Source organism: Pan paniscus, chromosome 12, assembly GCF_029289425.2.
Source record: "Pan paniscus chromosome 12, NHGRI_mPanPan1-v2.0_pri, whole genome shotgun sequence".
NCBI lineage: Eukaryota > Metazoa > Chordata > Mammalia > Primates > Hominidae > Pan > Pan paniscus.
The window spans coordinates 50579034-50592817 of record NC_073261.2 but is presented as its reverse complement, the minus strand read 5'-3'; positions in this window follow the sequence as shown (position 1 = coordinate 50592817).

Sequence of the window (13784 nt, the reverse complement as noted above, 5' to 3'; positions counted from 1 at the left end):
ACCCCACTGCACTCTCCAGCCTGGGCAACAGAGCGAGACTCTGTCAAAAAAAAAAAAAAAGAAAAAGAAAAAAAAGTGTATTTCCCTCTATTGAGTGAATTCAGCTAGAATGTTCTAGTATTACATTGTTTTCCCATTATTGTTACCAGACAGCCATGTCCATGGAAACACCAATTTGTGGGACATAGTTATTTCCACCAGGTTGTTACAGAAGTAAAACAGTCTCAGGAACAAAAGGCCCTTTTGTACCCATATGAAAGGGAGAGAGAACATAATTTTAATATTGGGTATTTATCAGAATTACATGCATGTAGGGTAGCACGAAAGTGATTACAAAGTCTGGACAGAATTTGATACGAACTTATGTAGGAAGGTGGAAGATAGAACAACTAACACTTCTCTTGAGAGACCAGAGGATGCACTTGTGATTGCCTTATGTATCCCTTGTGGGAGACCCCTGAGCCAATTATGGAGCCAGTTTTACATGTTAAAAAGCCCACATATTTGCACTGTAAAATTATTAATAAAAGGCTGAGCCTTTAAATCAGGCCTATTGTGTGTTCAAGGAGACATCCTAAAGAGGAAAGGGTGGGTAGGCAGCAGCCTCCCTCTTTAAAGAAAATGTCACGGTTGTACCTTTATGAGGTACTTTTAAGAGTGTTAATTAATGGCTACAATTCTAGTCACCAGTTTGTTGTTGTGTATCACAAAACTTCAACACATTCACATCCTTTGACCCAGTAGTTCACGTTCTAGAAATCAATTTGTAATAAATATTTACATTTGCCTTATTTGTATACAAGGAAGTTCATCTCAGAATTATTTAGATATGAGTAAGAAATTAGAAACAATCTGATGTCTATCAATAAGTGTTGGTTAAATTAAACTTGGTGCATCTTCCCATGTCATCAACTATATTCACTGTAAATTTAATGACCTGGGAAGATGCTCAAAATATATTATTAGGTGAAAAAAAATCACGACAAAACCTTACATATATATGATCCCAATCTTCATACCTAGACATGTACCAGAAAAATACCCAAAGGATTTTAATAGGGCTTGTGTCTACAGGATGTATGAGGATAACTTATATTCTACTTTTTACTTTTGTCTATATTTTTCATTTATATTTATAAAAATTTATATTAAGAAAAATGAATGCTATAAAAACCAAAATGAATTGTAAGCTAGCATTTAATAGTAGCTGCTGTTCAAGTATATTTAATCATTTATAATGAAAATTTATTTGGGACTTGCCATTTGTGCTGTAGAAGAACATCTGTTTTAATATTTTCCTGGCTGTATTTCATTTGTACATATTTTCTCTAAGTACTTGGAGTCTACTTTTCTAAGTGTGTTTCTGCCATAATCCCTTTGATCTTGAAGAAGCAGCATCAGGCCTGGAGCTGGAAATTCAAATAATAACTCCAAACCTGTTAGGATTTGGTGAGAAGTCTGTAGAAACATTTCTTAATTTTTTCTCATCCTGGCTTGTCTGTCATTGCACAGATAATGGACAGAGGAACCAAAATCATATGACTATTCAGACAGATGCAATCCCTAAAAAGGAGTAGATGCTGAAGGGCTTAAGTGGGTGGAGGAAGGGAAGGGAGGATCAGTCTTTCCAATATCCCTCCTCTCCAAGGAAGATGCAAGGAAAGACTCTTTGTCCCTCTGTAGAGGGAAATCCTGAGTTGTTGTTCTTCTCTGTAAGGGAAGAAGTGGGTAGAGTTATCAAAGCAAATAGAAAACGCTGATGGAAGATACGCAGAGGAGTTAAGCAGCTTTAAGTTTTAAAAACCTGTCTTTCAAATTAAAAAATTATGCAGACTGCTTTAATTTATTTCTAATATGTAATTGAAAATCTCTAATTGTAAAGATCTTGAAAATGCTTTTTGATTGAGAAGTTACAAGAGAGTTTTTCAAAAGAATGCTTACATTAATACGCAGGATTATTTGAAAAAAGTACTTAAATAGTCTGAATATTGGTAACCACATATAGCAGATATAGTGGTTTCTCAGGTAGAGAGATTATTCCATCATCTGGAGACCATCTATTTCCCCAAATATCCTTAAGTTAAATTTCATTGTATTATTAACATCTGAAGATCTACCACTAGATGGCACTTAAAATACACGAGACTCGGAGGAATGCTTCAAATGAGGGGCGAGGAAAGACACAGGACAGAAATACAACTTGAGTTCTCAGAACAGTGTTATCTACTTGCAGGAAAGGAAGAAAAGCAGGCCCAAGATTATTCTGAGACAATTGGAGGGTAAGATTCTGAAAATGAACCTATAAGTGATAGAATGTTTCTCTTTAAACATAATTTCCCTTCACTTAAATTGCTATTGATTAGCAGGTTTTTAGCATTATGACAACAGGCTGTTGGACTAATGAGAGTTTGGTAAGCAGTGAAGGGCTGTGTTCTCTCTGAAGAGGTTTGGAGTATGCACCAGGAATCAAAATGTGGGGCTTTAATCCCAGCTCGGTGTCTGCTCTGTTGTTTGGCACTGGGCTAACTGCTCTTTTTCACTTGTGGTTAATTTGATTTGTGCACCTCTTATACATCGGGGGAGAAAAATCCAGTATAAGGACATTGTGATGCACAAAATTGAGCAGCAGAGTGTAAGAACTGATTTCAGGAACATGGCAGCAGGTGGCCAGTCTCACTGGATGTGGCAATCGGATATGGATGAAGTGGCAGGTACACTTGGAGGAGTGGTAGGAGTTCATTTTTAGCCAAGGCATTATGCAACGCCATCAGGGAAAAAGCACAGGCAAGTAAACAACAGCCAGACCTGCAGTACCAGGCACTAGGCAGCGTGTGCAGTCAGAACACACAGGGAGGAACGATGGATGGATCAGTGTGAGGGATCTGGTTCAGGCTCTATAGCTAATCACCAGAGTGACCTTGGACACACAGGGAGGAACGATGGCTGGATCAGTGTGAGGGATCTGGTTCAGGCTCTATAGCCAATCACAAGAGTGACTTTGGACATGCTAAGATGTCTCTAGGCCTCTGTTTCCTCACTTAAAAATGGGAGAGTTTAGCTTACATGATTTCTGAAATCCCTTGTAAAGCTTTTAGATCCTATCAGGACATAATTGTCAATTTTTTGGATATGGGCATAGCAGAGATTTTATCATCCTCCCTGTTTTCTAGAACAGGACATGGAGGCTGAGAAAGCTGGTAAATGTCCTGGCTTCAAGTCTAGACATCGTCTATTCTTGCTGCCCTGCAGTGTGACCTGGACTGTATCAGCTTCATTTGGACATCTGTAGGAAATGCAGCCTCTCAGGCCTCACCCTAGACCTTGCGATTCAGAATCTACATTTTTAATAAGACTGCCAGGTGATTCATATGTACATTAAAGTTGAGAGGCACCAGGCTGTACCATACTGTCTGAGCAAGCCCCAGGCTGCTGGCCACAGGAGAGCTCATCTTACAACTAAGATATGTTTCCTTTTCTTTCTCATATGAGGACATCATTTAACTGTGGGGTGGGATTTATCCATTCCTTCAACAAATATTTGTTAAGTAACCACTATGACTCAGTCACTGTTACCCTCTGGCACAACAGAAACGAACAAGAATGTGATCTCTGTCATTGGAGAGGAGTAAAGAAATTACTTGTAGGGGTCCTTCTTTCTCTTCCTCTCTTTCTGTCTTCTATGTCAGGTTAGAATTGTAGGTGCCAAGATGAGGCCTGCAGTCTTCAATAGGCTTTGGTTGAGGATGTTTTTTTAACTTCTAAAAATCTAAGACAAGGTTTCTGACAGTAAACATGATTGACATTTTGGACCAGATAATTCTTTGTTGTGGGGAATTGTTTTGTGTTTCTCGTAGGACATCTAGCAGCATCTCTGGCTTCTAAAGACGCCAGCAGCAATCCCTGAGTTGTGACAACCAATAATGTCTGCAGACATTGGAAATGTCCCTGGAGACTTTATCACCCCCAGTTGAGAACTAGTGAGAGGATCCAGGGTATAGTCCAGAGGAGAGGCCATCAAGAGCCATTTAAGTCTGATTGCATATGAAGTTTTCAGAAAAAGGGGTAAACGGGAACTTCAGCTTTCTTTGTCATTGTCAATCCCTTTCTCCGTAGTAAGGAAGTAGAGGTGGGTTTCAGGGCAGAACATCTATTTAGAATTAAGTAGTAACATTGTATTTAAAGTTTGTTTAGAATTGTTTCTTACAGAAATGAGGTAGAAGAGCGGAAATCTCTCTTACAGTTTCTATACTCAAAGCACTCTCTGAAATAAATTAGAATTGTTTCTCTGGACAGCCAAGATTTACTCACCCCTCCTGGTGTTTTTTGTTTGCTTTCTTTTTTTAGGTGACAAGACTTAAGTAGAGAAATACTGTGTTTCACATTTTGAGCCAACCAGATAGTCTATAGATACATTTTGTAGTCCATTGTAGATCCCCAAACAACCAGACGCCTTTTTCTTCTTTGGAATCAGTAGTATTTAAATAATATGCCTGGAAGACTTCTGAGCCACTAGCATCTTCAAGTTCCTGGCTAAATTTACAGGTGAGAGAGGACATACTTCTGAAGTGATTCTAGCGCAAATAAATACCTCTGGAGTGAAAAGAGAGCATTTCTCTTGGACAAAAGCCAAAGCTGAACAGTCATACAAACCCTCTGTGTTCCTGAGTCACGAGTGGAGGGAGATGTGACCTTTCCACAGTTCTGTGTAAATTTCAGAAGGCTAGTCTGTCTTGACTCGATTGTAGCTTGACCTCTGTCCTGTAGGAGCAAGAATTGACTTCCTGAAATCCCTCTTCAAACTAAAATCTGCTCTCTTGACTCATTTGTTTAACCCCTATGACATATGTTAAAGCTGCGGACTTAAAATGCTGGAGAGGGGCTGGAGCAGCAGGAAAGTCTCTGGGTCCCACACAGCCTTTCTCGTGACTGGCAATGCGAAGTGTATTATTGAAAAAGGCTGGCAGCTCAAGGCATTGTTTGGCTTCCTACCTTGGCAACAGCAAGCAGCAAACTGTAGAGAAGTTTTCCCCTAATCTGCTGGCAGCTTCTACACTGGTGAAATGCAATATGTAGTTTGCAGCACACTGATCCCTAAGAAGTGAATAATTTACTTGAAGTAATTTTGCCGCTACCATGTTTTCAGACATCTTTGCCAACTGTGGAGAACATAGTCTGTTTTGACAATCACCAATAACCAATTTTCTCTGGGGGCAATTAGGGTAAGGCCTTGGGGTGCCCAGGTGAGGGTGCTGAATGCAAATTCACCCCACAGGCAAATTGCAGTGTCTGACTTCCTTGCTACTCAAAGTGGACTGAGAACAATGACAGCAGCACATGGGGGCTTGTTAAAGGTGCGGAATCTTGGGCCTGCCCCAAACCTACTGAACCAGAATTTGCATCTTAACAAGGTCCCCAGGTAATTCATATACATGCTTAAATTTGAAAAGCAATGCTGTTTTAGGTCAGCAGTTCTTAACCTTGCCTGAACTTTAGAATTACTTGGGGAATTTTGAGATATCCTGATGCCCAGGCTAAAATCTAGACTAGCGGTTTTCAACTGGGGATGATTTTGCTCCCTAGGGGACATTAGGCGACATCTGTGGACAATTTTGACTGTCACAAGTGTAAGGGTGCTACTGACTTCTAGTGGGTACAGGCCAGGATATGGCCAAGCATCTTGCAATACAGTGGACAGCCCCTCACAACAAAAAATTATCTGGACCAAAATGGCAGTAGTGGCAGCACAGAGAAGCCATTTTCCAGAACAATTAGATGAGAATCTCTGGGGGTGGGAACTAGTAACCATGTGGGAGCCAGTAACTATGGTTTTTTGTTTGTTTGTTTGTTTGTTTGTTTTAATTTGAGAGGTAGTCTTGCTCTTTCGCCCAGGCTGGAGTGCAGTAGCAGGATCTCGGCTCACTGCAACTTCCACCTCCTGGGTTCAAGTGATTCTCCTGCCTCAGCCTCACAAGCAGCTGGGACTACAGGTGCGTGCCACCACACCCAGCTAATTTTTGTATTTTTAGTAGAGACAGGATTTCACCATATTGGCCAGGCTGGTCTCAAACTCCTGACCTCATAATCCATCTGCCTCGGCCTCCCAAAGTGTTGGGATTACAGGCATGAGCCACTGCACTGGGCCGTAAACAAGTATTTTTTAAAAAATACTTCCCAAGTGATTCCAATGTGCAGTCAAGGTTGAGAACCACTGATAGATTTGTTGCTAGAGAGCTATCAAGACAAGGAGTTTGGATTTTATAGGTCCAGAAAGATAACTTGGTTCCAGAATATGGGGTAAGTTGAACTATGGTGGGTGACCAGTGCGTCAGCTGTGGAAGAAGGAGGACTATGGGACAGGGACGCAGATGGGACTAGTCAGGAATCACCAAATTGGCCCTTAAATAAGCAGGTTCAGAGACCTCCTGTAAATCCAGCAGGGAACTAAAGGGTGTAAATGAATACCTGGGGTAAAAGTCTAGTCATAGGCACTTTCGCAGTGACTTATTTCTGTGCAACAAACCACTCCAAAACTTAGTGGCTTAAACAATTTTTATCATTTATTACAGTACTTTCTGTTGCTTGACTAGGTTCAGCTGGATGGTTCTCACTTAGGGCCTCTCATGTGAGTGCCATCAGGTGTTGCCTGAGGCTGCAGTGTCCTGAAGGCTTGTCTGTGCTGGACATCTGTGATGGCTCACTCACGTGGCTGGTGGTTGATGTTGGCTGTTGGCTAAGGACTTAGCTCAGTGCTTAGTGAGGCTATTGACTGAAACACTGCCCATGGCTTCTCCGTGTGTGTTGGGCTTCTCTCACTATGACAGCTGGGTTCCCAGAGGGAGCATCCCAAGAGGCCAGAACAGATGCTCCTAGGCCTCTTATGATCGGGTCTCAGAAGTCCCTCTGGGTAACCTCCACTGCATTCTATTGCTCTAAGCAGTTCCAAGTCCACCCAGATTCAAGGAGGTTGTGAAATAGACACTTCATCTCTCTCTTTTTTTTTTTTTTTGAGATGGAGTCTTGCTCTGTCGCCCAGGCTGGAGTGCTGTGGCGTGATCTCGGCTCACTGCAAGCTCCACCTCCTGGGTTCACGTCATTTTCCTGCCTCAGCCTCCCAAGTAGCTGGGATTACAGGTGCCTGCCTCCACACCCAGCTAATTTTTTGTATTTTCAGTAGAGACAGGGTTTCACCTTGTTAGCCAGGATGGTCTCGATCTCCTGACCTCGTGATCGGCCTGCCTGGGCCTCCCAAAGTGCTAGGATTACAGGCGTGAGCCACCGCTCCCAGCCCTGAAATAGACTTCATCTCTTAATGGAGGAGGGGCAGAAGAACATGTGGGATGGGAGATGTTGCTGAAGCCCTCTTTGTAAAATACCATCTGCCATAATAAGGGCCAGGCAATGAAAGGATAGATTAGGGGAAGGCTGCTACTCCAAGAAATCTATAATGATTGGGAGTTTCCTGCTAGAATGCAGATTCAAGGCATCTCCACCCATGCTGGAGAGGGCTCTGGTACCGAAGAAACCTACTTTGCAGATGAAACATTTTCCTCACATGCAGCTGGAGGGAGTGGGGAAAACAGTGGCACCAAAATACAAATAAGCAAAGTAGATGCTAAGCTCATGAGGATTCAGAATAGATGGTCATTTATAATTTTCCTTGAGTTTAAATCATGCACAATGATACTTATGTAAGAATAAGTCTCTATCTAGATCATCAGCACTCGTGACATCTCCATGTGGTTCTACTGAGTTGTGCATATTGCATAAATACTATTATCTTCAAAATGTGGCTGTCTATTAGAATTATCTGAGAGCACAAGGAAAATATTCCTGGGTCACCCCCAACATTCAGTGAATCAGCATCTCCGGATTTGGGGTTCAGTTGTGTATTTTCCAAAATGTGCCAGGGTCACTCCATGTGGTCGAAAAACAGGAGGCAAATTTTAGTGCTGATGATGGAGATGAAGAGGAAATAAAAGGTTTCAGAAAGTGATGAAGCTTTGACATAATCCAAAAGTTTTGCATAAATTAAATAGTAAAGGAAGTTAGATGCCACATGAAAATTTAGAATTAGCGAAGCTCTTGGATTGGATTCTTGTGAATGAAAGTCATTGGTCTATGCTTAGGTCTAAATGTGCTAAAGACTGTTCGTATTGTCTTAGGAATTTCACTTCCTGAAAACTGAAACTTTCATGTAGTTAAGTTCATATACTGTTGGATCTTATTGATTTAAGCTCCAACAGTATGCTTCTGAGATAATTCTAAAAGGATTGGAATAAAATTTATACTGAAATATTTCTGAAACAAAGGACCTCTAAGAAAATATAGGGTGTCATGGTGTTCTCTCTTTTTATGGTGACAGTAGGGGTGATGGTCAGGGGGTCTGTTTGCTTAAAAAAAAACTTTAAAATTTTTTAAACAAAATTGTTTTTAAAGGTGAGAAGTGCTGTTTATTACAAATGACTCATTTACTCATTAAGCTAGCTATTCAGAAAGATATGGTTGGTAGTTAGTTCTAATTTGTCCATTATGTGTTTGAAATAATGAAATAGTTAAACCCATGTTGTATTTAGGTTTACTGATAATTCAGATTCATTCTCCTAAATGAAATTCCTAAAAAATTAGAATTGTTTACCACAGTCATCTCTCGGAGATAGTTTATATTTCTAATACATAGTGAAAAAGTTTATAAACTTAATATGAATGCAAATGTTTTGTTTAAATTTTCAGAAAAGAGTAAAAAATTCTCATGCGACAAAATTAAAGTCCTTTACACATCTTGGTGTATTTTTTTTCTTTTTATCTTTTATTGGTTTTCATGAGATTTTGTGAATGTATCAGGCATTTATTTCTACCAAAGCAACTGACTGCTTTCATTGTTGCTCTCTCCTATTAATAATAAAAGCTTCAAAATGTTTATTCAATAAATATGTTCATACTCAGGAAATAATATTGCTTTTTGGCTAGAACTAATGGATAACTCTTTCACAACAATTCATGGACTCTGCACTTAGTTTATCAAAAACATTTCACTAGTCCCTTAAAAGTGTTTTGCTTTTCCTGTGGAACCATAATAGTTGTGAGAATGAATAATTCCTATGTACTTCAGGGCTTTTCTTAGGAATAATTTTTCTACATGGTCTTCACTATTATACTATCCTCAAAGAGGTGTCACTCAAGGAAACCTGGCCTATAAAATAATAGTACACCTTTGATAGAAAAGAAATCACAAAAGGCTCAGCATGTGGACCAAGGAGTGTGGGTGAAAGAGGAAAGGAAATTGCAAACAGAGCAATTGACAAGATTTAAGGGTTGAGATCTAGTTCTAAATCTCACACCAATTATTGGCAGGGCCTGGGACAAGAATTTGACTTCATAGACCATCCCCAATATCTCTCAAACTTAGAGGTGGTTAGGGGTGATATAGTTCTGGTTTGTCTTACTCTATCTAGGTGAGAAACTATTCACAGAGCCTAGAAGGTGAATGAGGGCTGTGGAATGCAAGCATCACATCTCTCATTGCCTCTGCTGTGACTTTTGGCAATTCTTTCCTTGAGTTGGTGGGAATAACTCTCCCTTTGAAATAAAAACGAGTCCTCAGTTCATGTAGTTCTGCCAATAAGGAGCTGTCAAATCACAGCCCTGAACCAGGCTTTTCCCCAGTAGAAACAGAAAGACACAGAACATCCCATGAGCCCAGAGAGACCTAATTAATAATAAAATAAGCCTTTACTCCATGCAAGATTTCTTAGACTTGAGGCCACATATGTGGAAGTCAGTGGTCTCATGAGAGAAGTAGACAATGAGTAGACATAAACTAAAAGAACAAATGACTCTGTGCCCAAACTAATCATTTTCATTTCTGCTCTATGATGTAGGTGCATCATTCACTCTTAACTATCCATAGATGTATTCTAATATAATAATAATATATATATTCTATGTATTAGTATTTATTCTAATAAAACACAAGTTTTTTCTTAAGATATTCTTGGTTGTTTATGTCAGAACAGACGGGATCCCCATTTTCCTTATTCATCCCATTGCATCTAAAGTTTTAACAATATCTTTCATTTTACATTTGCATTCTTGGAGAGGTAAGAGCAGTAAAAGTATCCTTTACCAATGAAGCATTAATCATAAAGGAAAGCTAATAAGACACAATTGCTAAGTGATAATATCTGGCATTTAGTGAGCACACAGTAAATTAATTTTGTTAATAATTTATTAAATAATGAAGTAGAACTATGGGGGCTGTTGGAGAAAAGGAGATCAGTCATACTTGGAGATTTTGTAAATTTTGTTTTTAAATGTTTCCTTTTTAAACAAAGAATCTTGCTTGATTGCTCTATGTTCTCAACCTCTCACTAAATCATGCCACTTTTGCATAAAGATTCAGGGAAAAAGGTTGGAAAGCTATTATGTGTTAAACACTTTTACCTGTATTGTCTGACTGGTTCTTCCCAATAGCCCTTCAAAGTTAATGTTGCGATATTGCTACCCACTCCCATTTTACAGATGAGAAAAGTGAAACCCAGTGAGATTAATTTGCTCATGGTCATGTAAAAATTAGTGACAGAACTAGGATTTGAACATAGACCTAACTGTAGGACTTTGACCTTTTCGGCAACACCCAGTCCCTCTTTTTACTTTTATCTCCCACAGATTGCATGCCTAGTGATTCCCAGATCTGTGGACGAGTATGTCAACACCTCTGCCAAAAATCTTCTGCTTGTGCAGTCATATTTATTAGTCTCCACCTAAAAATATATCTAGTCTAACCTTATCACTGCTAAAAAGATCCAGCGATTTAATTCGTCAATGAACGTTGTTAAATTATAGCCTCAGGCATATATATGTAGACCTAAAAGATGTCTCAAATTTTATATTCCATTTGGGGGTCATCATTGGAAAAATTGTAAAGTATATAGTTCATAGTCATTCATCCACTGATTTTAACAAATGCGTATTGCACTTCTAAGGTGGCAGGCATGAGTCTAAGTGCTAGGAATACAACAATGACAAATAGACAAAAGTTCTTCTCACATGGAGCTTACATTTCAGTGGCAGGTGATTGTGGGGGCAATGAATAAACAAATGAGTAAATGTATAATATATCAGATAATAAGCACTGTGAACAAAAATGAAGCTGGGAAAGAGAACTGGGAATAATGGACTGGAGGGATGGTGTTGTGCTGTTTTATATTGGATTATAAGACAAGGTTTCTTTAATGAGGTGACAATTGAAAGAGTTAAAAGAAGAGGGGCTGTGGATCTCTGAGCATTCCAAGAGGAGGGAACAGTTAAGTGCAAAAACTTTGAAGTGGGAGTGTTCATGGTGTGTTGAAGTTACTGCAAGGAGGCCAGAGTGGTCAAAATAGAGGGAGAAAGGGTTGGGGGGCGGACAGGTAGGAGATGAGGATGGAGGTAATAGGGATGGAGGGCAGATCATATGCAACAGCAAGCTTAGTGCTCTTCTACTACACACCCCCTCTCCACCAGCATTTCTTTGAATTTATTTTCAGAATATTTTCCATTCTTTCTGTTATCCAGAGACACCTTACACGTGTGTCACCCTCCAGAGACCCTGTAGTGCAATGCTTAATTTCAGACTTTGTAAACAGGCTATATGGGTTCAAATTTTGACTCTTGCATATGACTTTGGGCAAGTTACTCAAATTTTCCATGCTTCCATTTCCTCATCTGAAAAACGGAGATGGTGATGATGGCGATGACGATGATGAAGATGATGATAATGATGATAGCACCTATGTTATAGGGCTATTTTAAGAATCGCATGAGTTAGTATGCAGAAGGCACTTATAACAGTGCTTGGCACATAGGAAGCACCATGTAAGAGTGGGCTTGTTTTATTTTTAGAGAGGATAGTGATCTGTTAAAGTAAATCACAAGGTCCACTACGTCATTCTCCCCAACGAGTTTTTCCTTCTAAGAGACAGTATTTCCTTATTTGTAATAGTAGAATCCTAGGCTTGAGAGGAACTTGCTATAGTAATAGACAGGGTTCTCCAGAGAAACAGAACAAATAGAATGTGTGTGTGTGTGTGTGTGTACACTATATATGTATGTATATGTGTGTATATATATACACTATATATGTATGTATATGTATATATGCATATAGATAGATTTAGTATACGAATTGGCTCACATAATTATGGAGGCCCAGAAGTCCCACGGTCTACCATCTGTGAGCTGGAGAACCAGAAGAATTGGTGTTACAATTCAGCCCGCGTCTGAAGGCCTGAGAACTAGGAGCCATGTTGTCTGAGGGCAGGAAAAGACGGATGTTTCAGCTTCAATAGGGAGACTGAATTTGCCCTTCTGCTGCCTTTTCGTTCTGTTTGGGCCCTCAGTGGATGGGAGGATGCCTACCCACATTGGTAAGGACAATCTGCTTTCTCAGTCCATTGATTCAAATGCTAATCTCTTCTGGAAACACCCTCACAGACATATCCAGAAATAATGTTTTACCAGATCTCTGGGCATCCCTTACCCTAGTTAAACTGACACATAAAATTAACCATCACACTTATCCGGAAGAGAGACTTTTAGTTAGTAAAGGCTTCCCAGCATGCCCTCTGCAATGTGCCATTGTAACTTACCTCTTCTATCTATAGATAGACCAGCATGTCCCTCCAGCAGAATTCTAAAGGGAATCCTTGCTTCTTAATTTTTTGTTGTTGTTGACCCAATATGCTTACAGCTTTCAGAATCAAAACCTTCAGGTTTATTTTATGGTGGGTTGTAAATGTTAGGCATCTACGGAGCCACACTTGCATTAAAAATAGGGCTATCACTCTGCTGCGAACTCAGAAAGGAGAAATTGCTCCACGCTGCAGGAGAGAGGTTCATCTTGCACATCTGAGAGTCAGAAGCAGTGGAGAATTGAGCTGTAAGGGGAGGGCCATTGTAGCATATGCTCATGAATAATGAATCTGACATTATACGTATGCAAATGGAACAGAGTAAGCTCTAAGCTAAAACTTGGTTTCATCATTTATTCACGGCCTCTTGTGTTCAGCACCTGGATAGTGCTCGGGATGGCAAGAGAACAAAGCAATCTGCTTGCTGTGCTTGGGATAGAGAAGACCTGTACAAGGAAGCCAGATATCTGAGATGGTGTGATTTCTATCACAGGCTCTGAAGGTAAATGAAGGTGAACAAAATCCTAAAGGAAACACATGCTCAGCTGCCTAAAGAGTGGTCAAATGTGAGAGCTTATTAAGGCACAGAGTGACAATAATCGCTGAGGCTCAGGAAAATGAACAAAGGAAAGTTAGAGGCTGAATGTAATCCAATACATTTTGTGATCTTTACATTTTAATACTTAAATTTCCATGGAACAGACATCATGATCAATTTTATTCCCCTGGGAGAAGTCCTACCTTCTCTAGCCCTCTTGAGTTTTTCTTTTAGAGTAAACAATATACTTTTCTAATTCAAACATCAATAAAATAATTGCAGTTCTGGAGAGATGTGGGATTTGGATCATACAGGTGCTTGGATTTGATTTACTTATTGTTTACCGGGCCAATCCTTAATTTCTGTCTCTTCACTAAGAAAGAATTGCCCATGAAGGGTTCTTAATAATGGAGGGACTGTTACTTCTATGATTGATTAGGATTCCAGTGTAAATCTACAGCATTAAACAGGACCTGGGCCTAGTAACTGTCCATCTAAATAGCTGCAGAAAATAAGATGACTTTGGCTTGTTTTTACAAGCTCTGCAGAGAAAGATTTCAATTTCCCCTTATGTTATA